At 36.1% G+C, this 8,270-nt stretch overlaps 1 non-coding gene across 1 annotated transcript; it reads left to right on the forward strand.

The window, feature by feature from the left end:
• The first annotated feature begins 1,737 nt into the window (after nt 1-1,737).
• Nucleotides 1,738-1,845, forward strand: LOC112725207 (small nucleolar RNA R71). The gene has a single exon (XR_003164330.1). It is a non-coding gene; the product is annotated as a small nucleolar RNA R71 (small nucleolar RNA).
• Nucleotides 1,846-8,270: the final 6,425 nt, after the last annotated feature.

The following is an 8,270-nucleotide window of genomic DNA, read 5'->3' on the forward strand; positions in this document are numbered from 1 at the left end:
GAACCTAATAAAACATGAAATAACAATAAAAATTAGATAAATAAAAATTGGGTTGCCTCCCAACAAGTGCTTCTTTAATGTCAATAGCTTGACAGTGGGCTCTCATGGAGCCTCACAGATGTTTAGAGCATTGTTGAGACTCCCCAACACCAAACTTAGAGTTTGGATATGGGAGTTCAACACCAAACTTAGAGTTTGGTTGTGGCCTCCCAACACCAAACTTAGAGTTTGACTGTGGGGGCTCTGGTTGACTCTGTTTTGAGAGAAGCTTACTGTGCCTCTTTTCTATGTTTATAGAAGGATGTCCTTGAGTTTTAAACTCAAGGGAGTCCTCATTCAATTGAAGGACTAATTCGCCTCTGTAAACATCAATCACAGCTCTTGCTGTGGCTAGGAAGGGTCTTCCAAGGATGATGGATTCATCCTCATCCTTCCTAGTATCTAGGACTATGAAATCAGTAGGGATGTAAAGGCCTTCAACCTTTACTAACACGTCCTCTACTTGTCCATAAGCCTGTTTTCTTGAATTGTCTGCCATCTCTAATGAGATTTTAGCAGCTTGCACCCCAAAGATTCCCAGAACATGGTGCCTATGGTACAGGGTATTAGGAACTTTCCAGGATCCTATTTCTTCTGAGGCAATGTCAGTTGATCCAGATCACTCAGTTCATTGGTGAACAAGGGAGGTTCATCTTCCCAAGTCTCAATACCAAATAATTTGGCATTCAGCTTCATGATTGCACCAAGGTACTTGGTAACTTGCTCCTTAGTAACATCCTCATTCTCTTCAGAAGAGGAATACTCATCAGAGCTCATGAATGGCATAAGGAGGTTCAATGGAATCTCTATGGTCTCTAGATGAGTCTCAGATTCCTTTGGTTCCTCAGAGGGAAGCTCCTTATTGATCATTGGACGTCCCAGGAGGTCTTCCTCCTTGGGATTCACGTCCTCCCCTTCCTCTCTAGGTTCGGCCGTGTTGACTATGTCAATGGCCTTGCACTCTCCTTTTGGATTTTCTTTTGTATTGCTTGGGAGAGTACTGGGAGGGATTTCAGTGATCCTTTTACTCAGCTGGCCCACTTGTGCCTCCAAATTTCTAATTGAGGACCTTGTTTCATTCATGAAACTTACAGTGGCCTTGGACAGATCAGAGACTAAGTTTGCTAAATTAGAGGTATTTTGTTCAGAGTTCTCTGTCTGTTGCTGAGTAGATGATGGAAAAGGTTTACTATTGTTAAACCTGTTTCTTCCACCATTATTAAAGCCTTGTTGAGGCTTTTGTTGATCCTTCCATGAGAGATTTGGGTGATTTTTCCATGAGGGATTATAGGTGTTTCCATATGGTTCACCCATGTAATTCACCTCTGCTATTGCAGGGTTTTCAGGATCATAAGCTTCTTCTTCAGCAGATGCCTCTTGAGTACTGTTGGATGCAACTTGCATTCCATTCAGACTCTGAGAAATCATATTGACTTGTTGAGTCAATATTTTGTTCTGAGCCAATATGGCATTCAGATTATCAATTTCAAGAACTCCCTTCTTCTGAGGCATCCCATTACTCACAGGATTCCTCTCAGAAGTGTACATGAACTGGTTATTAGCAACCATGTCAATGAGTTCTTGAGCTTCTGCAGGCGTTTTCTTTAGGTAAATGGATCCACCTGCAGAAGTATCCAATGACATCTTAGCTAATTCAGACAGACCGTCATAGAATATATCCAGGATGGTCCATTCTGAAAGCATGTCAGAGGGACACTTTTTGGTCAGTTGCTTGTATCTCTCCCAAGCTTCATAGAGGAATTCACCTTCTTTCTGTCTGAAGGTTTGAACATCCACTCTAAGCTTGCCCAGCTTTTGAGGAGGAAAGAACTTGGCTAAGAAAGCCGTGACCAGCTTATCCCAAGAGTTTAGGCTATCTTTGGGTTGAGAGTCCAACCACACTCTAGCTCTGTCTCTTACAGCAAAGGGGAAAAGCATGAGCCTGTAGACTTCAGGATCTACTCCATTAGTCTTAACAATATCACAGATCTGCAAAAATTCAGTTAAGAACTGAAAAGGATCTTCAGATGGAAGTCCATGGAACTTGCAGTTCTGCTGCATCAGAGAAACTAATTGAGGTTTCAGCTCAAAATTGTTTGCTCCAATGGTAGGGATGGAGATGCATCTTCCATGTAAATTAGAATTAGGTGCAGTAAAGTCACCAAGCATTCTCCTTGTATTATTATTATTTTTGGCTGCCATCTCCTCTTCCTGTTCAAAAATTTCTGAAAGGTGCTTGCTGGATGGTTGTAATTTAGCTTCTCTTAGTTTCCTCTTCAGAGTCCTTTCAGGTTCTGGATCTGCTTCAACAAGAATATTCTTGTCCTTGTTCCTGCTCATATGAAAAAGAGGGAACAGAAAAATAATAATAGGGATCCTTTTTACCACAGTATAGAGGTCCCTGTGTGAGTAGAAGAAAAGAAGAAGAAAAGAATGTAATGTAAAGAAAGAAACACAAGGGTGAGGAGAGCAGAGATGTGAGATGAAGAGAAGTGTTAGTAGATGAATAAATAAATAGAAGGAGATGAGAGAGAAAGAGAATTTTCGAAAATTATTTTTGAAAAATGGTTAGTGATTTTCAAAAATTAAAAGAAGAAATAAATTAAAATTGAATTTTGAAACAATTAGTTAATTAAAAAGAATTTTTGAAAAAGAGGGAGATATTTTTGAAAATTAGAGAGAGGGTTAGTTAGGTAGTTTTGAAAAAGATAAGAAACAAACAAAAATTTAGTTAGTTAGTTGAAACAAATTTTGAAAATCAATTTTGAAAAGATAAGAAGATAAGAAGTTAGAAAAGATATTTTAAAATCAAATTTTTGAAAAAGATAAGATAAAAAGATATTTTTGAAAAGATATGATTGAAATTAGTTTTGAAAAAGATTTGATTTTTAAAATCACAATTAATGACTTGATTCACAAGAAATCACAAGATATGATTCTAGAATTTAAAGTTTGAATCTTTCTTAACAAGCAAGTAACAAACTTGAAATTTTTGAATCAAAACATTAATTGATGATGTTATTTTCGAAAATTAGGAGATAAAGATAAGAAAAAGATTTTTGAAAAATATTTTAAAAATTTTCGAAAATAAATAAGAAAAGTGAAAAAGATATGATTTTTGAAAAAGATTTTGAAAATTTGATTTGACTCATAGAAAACAACTAGATTTTAAAATTTTTTGAAAAAGTCAACTCAAATTTTTGAATTTTATGAGAGAAAAAAGGGAAAGATATTTTTTTTTGATTTTTTTGAATTTTTATGATGAGAGAGAAAAACATGAAAATGATGCAATGTATGAAAATTTTTAGATCAAAATAATGAATGCATGCAAGAATGCTATGAATGTCTAGATGAACACCAAGAACACTTTGAAGATCATGATGAACATCAAGAACATATTTTTGAAAAATTTTTGATGCAAAGAAAACATGCAAGACACCAAACTTAGAAATCTTTGATGCTTAGGCTCTATGGATGCAAAAATGCACATGAGAAACAAGAAAAGACATAAAACAAGAAAACATCAAGATCAAACAAGAAGATTTACCAAGAACAACTTGAAGATCATGAAGAACATTATGAATGCATGAATGCAATTTTCGAAAAAATGCAAGATGAGTATGCAATTGACACCAAACTTAAAATTTGACTCAAGACTCAAACAAGAAACACAAAATATTTTTGATTTTTTTTATGATTTTATGATTTTTTTGTATTTTCTTTTAAATTTTTTTTTCGAAAAACATATGGAAAAAGAAAAATAAGAAATCCAAAATCTTTAAGAAGAATTCCAGGAATCTTTCAATATTAGCCTAAAGCTCCAATCCAAGGGTTAGACATGGCTTAATAGCCAGCCAAGCTTTAGCAGTACAAGCAATTCTCTAACATGTGGAGGCCTCAGTCCAAATAAATTTAGACATGGCTTTACAGCCAGTTAGGCTTCAACATGCTTCATGAAACACTATAATTCATTCTTAAAAAATTTTAGAATAATTTTCGAAAACAGATGAGAAATTTTTGAAAGATTTTTTTTTTGAAAATTTTTTTGAAAATAAAACAAAAAGAAAATTACCTAATCTGAGCAACAAGATGAACCGTCAGTTGTCCAAACTCGAACAATCCCCGGCAATGGCGCCAAAAACTTGGTGCACGAAATTGTGATCTCAGGCAACGGCACCAAAAACTCTGTACGCATGTCTTAATAAATCGTTTTTCATTCACAACTTCGATACAACTAACCAGCAAGTGCACTGGGTCGTCCAAGTAACAAACCTTACGTGAGTAAGGGTCGATCCCACGGAGATTGTTGGTATGAAGCAAGCTATGGTCATCTTGTAAATCTCAATTAGGCGGATAATAATTGATTATGGAGTTTTCGAAAATAAATAATAAGTAGATTGAAAATAAGGATAGAAACACTTATGTAATTCATTGGTGAGAATTTCAGATAAGCGTATAGAGATGCTTTCGTTCCTCTGAATCTCTGCTTTTCCGCTGTCTTCATCCAATCAATCTGGAGGCATCACCAGTGTCAATGGCTGCATCCTATCCTCTTGTGAAAATGGTCCAAATGCTCTGTCACAGCACGGCTAATCATCTGAGGTTCACGATCATATTGGAATAGGATTCACCCTCCTTTTGCGTCTGTCACTACGCCCAGCACTCGCGAGTTTGAAGTTCGTCACAGTCATTCAATCCCAGAATCCTACTCGGAATACCATAGACAAGGTTTAGACTTTCCGGATTCTCATGAATGCCGCCATCAATCTAGCTTATACCACGAAGATTTTGATTAAGAGATCCAAGAGATACTCATCCAATCTAAGGTGGAACGGAAGTGGTTGTCAGGCACGCGTTCATGGGGGAATGATGATGATTGTCACGTTCATCACATTCATATTGAAGTGCGAATGAATATCTTAGAAGCGGAATAAGTTGAATTGAATAGAAAAATAGTAGTACTTTGCATTAATTCATGAGGAACATTAGAGCTCTACACCTTAATCTATGGAGTGTAGAAACTCTACCGTTAAAAATACATAAGTGAAAGGTTCAGGCATGGCTGAATGGCCAGCCCCCAAACGTGATCAATATGATCCGAAGATGAACTCAAAATCATAAGATGTCTAATACAATAGTAAAAAGTTCTATTTATAATAAACTAGCTACTAGGGTTTACAGAAGTAAGTAATTGATGCATAAATCCACTTCCGGGGCCCACTTGGTGTGTGCTTGGGCTGAGATTGAATGTTACACGTGCAGAGGCTCTTTTTGGAGTTGAATGCCAGGTTGTAACGTGTTTCTGGCGTTCAACTCTGGTTTGTGACCTGTTTCTGGCGTTTAACTCCAGACAGCAGCGTAGAACTGGCGTTCAACGCCCTTTTACGTCGTCCAAACTCAGCCAAAGTATGGACTATTATATATTTCTGGAAAGCCCTGTATGTCTACTTTCCAACGCAATTAGAAGTGCGCCATTTTGAGTTTTGTAGCTCCAGAAAATTCACTTTGAGTGCAGGGAGGTCAGAATCCAACAGCATCAGCAGTCCTTCTTCAACCTCTGAATGTGATTTTTGCTCAAGTCCCTCAATTTCAACCAGAAAATACCTGAAATCACAGAAAAACATACAAACTCATAGTAAAGTCTAGAAATATGAATTTAACATAAAAACTAATGAAAACATCCCTAAAAGTAACTAGATCCTACTAAAAACATACTAAAAACAATGCCAAAAAGCGTATAAATTATCCGCTCATCAGTATCCTATTAAACTTAGTCAGGCAAATAGTAAAAGGAGTTATTGTAGAAAATGCATAAAACAAATAAATAAGAAAAGCAATGAAAGGTCTGGTGTAAAACAATGATGAGAAAATAGTTAAGGTCTCCAAGATGTTTATCTTTTTGGATTAAAACGCCTTACAAACTATTTTAACAATGAGTGATTTATTCCATGACAAACCATAAGTGATTAAACCCTAATATCTTAGTGATTTAATCTCCTCCAATCCTTATCAAACGCCATTCTCGTGGTCATTCAATTCAAATCAGAGGGTTAAGTTCAGAAAACTAGTTTAGCACCACAAAAACCCTAATTACCCAAAGCTAATAAGATTATATGTCACATATCCTAATTAGTTCATGTAATTAGCAATTTAGGAGGAGTGTTTTTAAGCTGTAGCTCATGCAGAATAAGGGTTATACTCTCATTCCAGCCAGATTTATAAGATTAAGAATGAAAATAACACCTTAGAATTGAATCAAACATTAATTAAAATAGAAGAATAATAGTTCTAATCCATAGAAATAAACAGAGCTCCTAAACTTAACTAGGAGGTTTAGTTGCTCATAACTTACAGAGAAAATAGATTTCTGAAAAATACGGAAGGAAGAAGATCCTAAACCTAATTGATCTCTTCCTTTAAATACTAATCTAATAATAAATGCTAAACCTAAAAGATATTATTTTTAAATAAAGATTACAAAGATAAAATAAGATAAAACTAATAAGTGCTAAATCCACTTGGAGGCCTACTTGAGTGTGATTCAGGCTGCTTGCTGGCATTCAACTCCAGGATTGGGCATTGAACATCCATAGGGGGAAGCGCGCTTCTGGTCTCTGCCCCCTACTGGCGTTGAACGCCAGGTTGGCGTTCAGTGCCCAGGGAGTGTGCTGCCATCATTTTCCTTTCTTGCTCCAGAGTTCTCCAAACTACTCCGATTTTACCTAAAATCATAAAACCACAAGAAAAACTCAAAGTAGCATCCAAAAGTGATTTTTGCACTAAAATTAAGTAAAAATAAATAAAATCTAACTAAAAACAATATAAAAATAACTAGAAAAAGGGTATAAGATGCTCACGGATCACAATACAAAACTTAAACTGTTGCTTGTCATCAAGCAACCAAAACAATATAAGATCAAGAAGAGAAAATACACAAGGCTTGAGTTGTCACTTAAGCTCAGGTCTGATTACTGAATGGGGCTAATGACACTCTTTTTTCACTATCCTTTGAAGCTCAGAAATATCGGTGTCCTTCAGAACCATAACTCGGATGATATTATTTATTCTCTTCTTTAGGCTCTAGTTGATTCTTGAATACAGCTTTTATTTTATTTGGTGCTTTGCACCTTTGAGCTTAGCCGTGACTCTAAGTGTTTTGTTTTCAAGTTTTACCTAAAACATAAATACCACAAGCACTTAACTGGGGGAACCTTTTAGGTTCGAATTTTTCTCTTTTTTATTTCTCCCAGACAGTGGTGCTCTGAGCCTTAGGCATACTCTGTACAGCAATGGGTCACGACTTTAAGTGTTCAGTCTCAAGGGTTACTTGACACTTTCACACCACAAGCATATGGTTAGGAAAACTACTCTTTTGAGCTTTAGATCACTTTTGACCCTCCTAACCATTGATGCTCAAAGCCTTTGACCTTTTTCTTTGGATTTTTCTTTTCTTTTCAATTATTTTTTTGCTGTTTCTTTTGCCTCAAGAATCAATCTTTTTCTTATATTTCAGAGAATCAATAATATTTCTCTAAATTCCTGTTGCTCAAGAACCAATATACTCAACCCCAATATAAAAAATGCACAATTGATTCATACATTCAGAAAATGAAGATAAGGCCATCACATCAAAGTAATTAGAATAACTCATAATATAATTAAAGATCTCATGCATTTTACTACTTCTTTTTCAATATATTTTTGTTTTTAAGCTTGATGCGTAATACATAAGACATCTTGAAAAATTTTCAAAAATAAACTACTAAGCTAGAAAGTAAAGAAATCCTAAGAGTGATCATGCACACTAGAATAGAAAACAGATAACATAATGAAATACTAGAAAAATAGAGATTAAATAAAGATAGGGAGAGTGAAACTAGATCACCTCAGTAATGGTGGCTGCTGCTCCCTCTGGGAAATCCTCTGGAACATTTAAGCTCCTTAATGTCACGCCCCTGCCTCCTCTGCTCCTCCATCATTCTCCTTTGATCTTCCATCATCTGATGGAGGAGAGTAGACTAGTCCTGATGTTCCAGCCTCAGCTGATGAACTAATGATGTCAGCTCCCCTAAGGATGTGGTCAACTGATCCCAGTAGTCATGGAGAGGGAAGTACATCCCCTAAGGCATCTCTAGAATATCCTGTGGAGGTGGTGGAATTGGCTTTCGCTGCGGTTCTTGCATGGGCTCCCTAACATGCTCCATACCCTTCTTTGTGATTAGCCTCTCCTT

The sequence above is a fragment of the Arachis hypogaea genome, chromosome 11 (genome assembly GCF_003086295.3).
Source record: "Arachis hypogaea cultivar Tifrunner chromosome 11, arahy.Tifrunner.gnm2.J5K5, whole genome shotgun sequence".
NCBI lineage: Eukaryota > Viridiplantae > Streptophyta > Magnoliopsida > Fabales > Fabaceae > Arachis > Arachis hypogaea.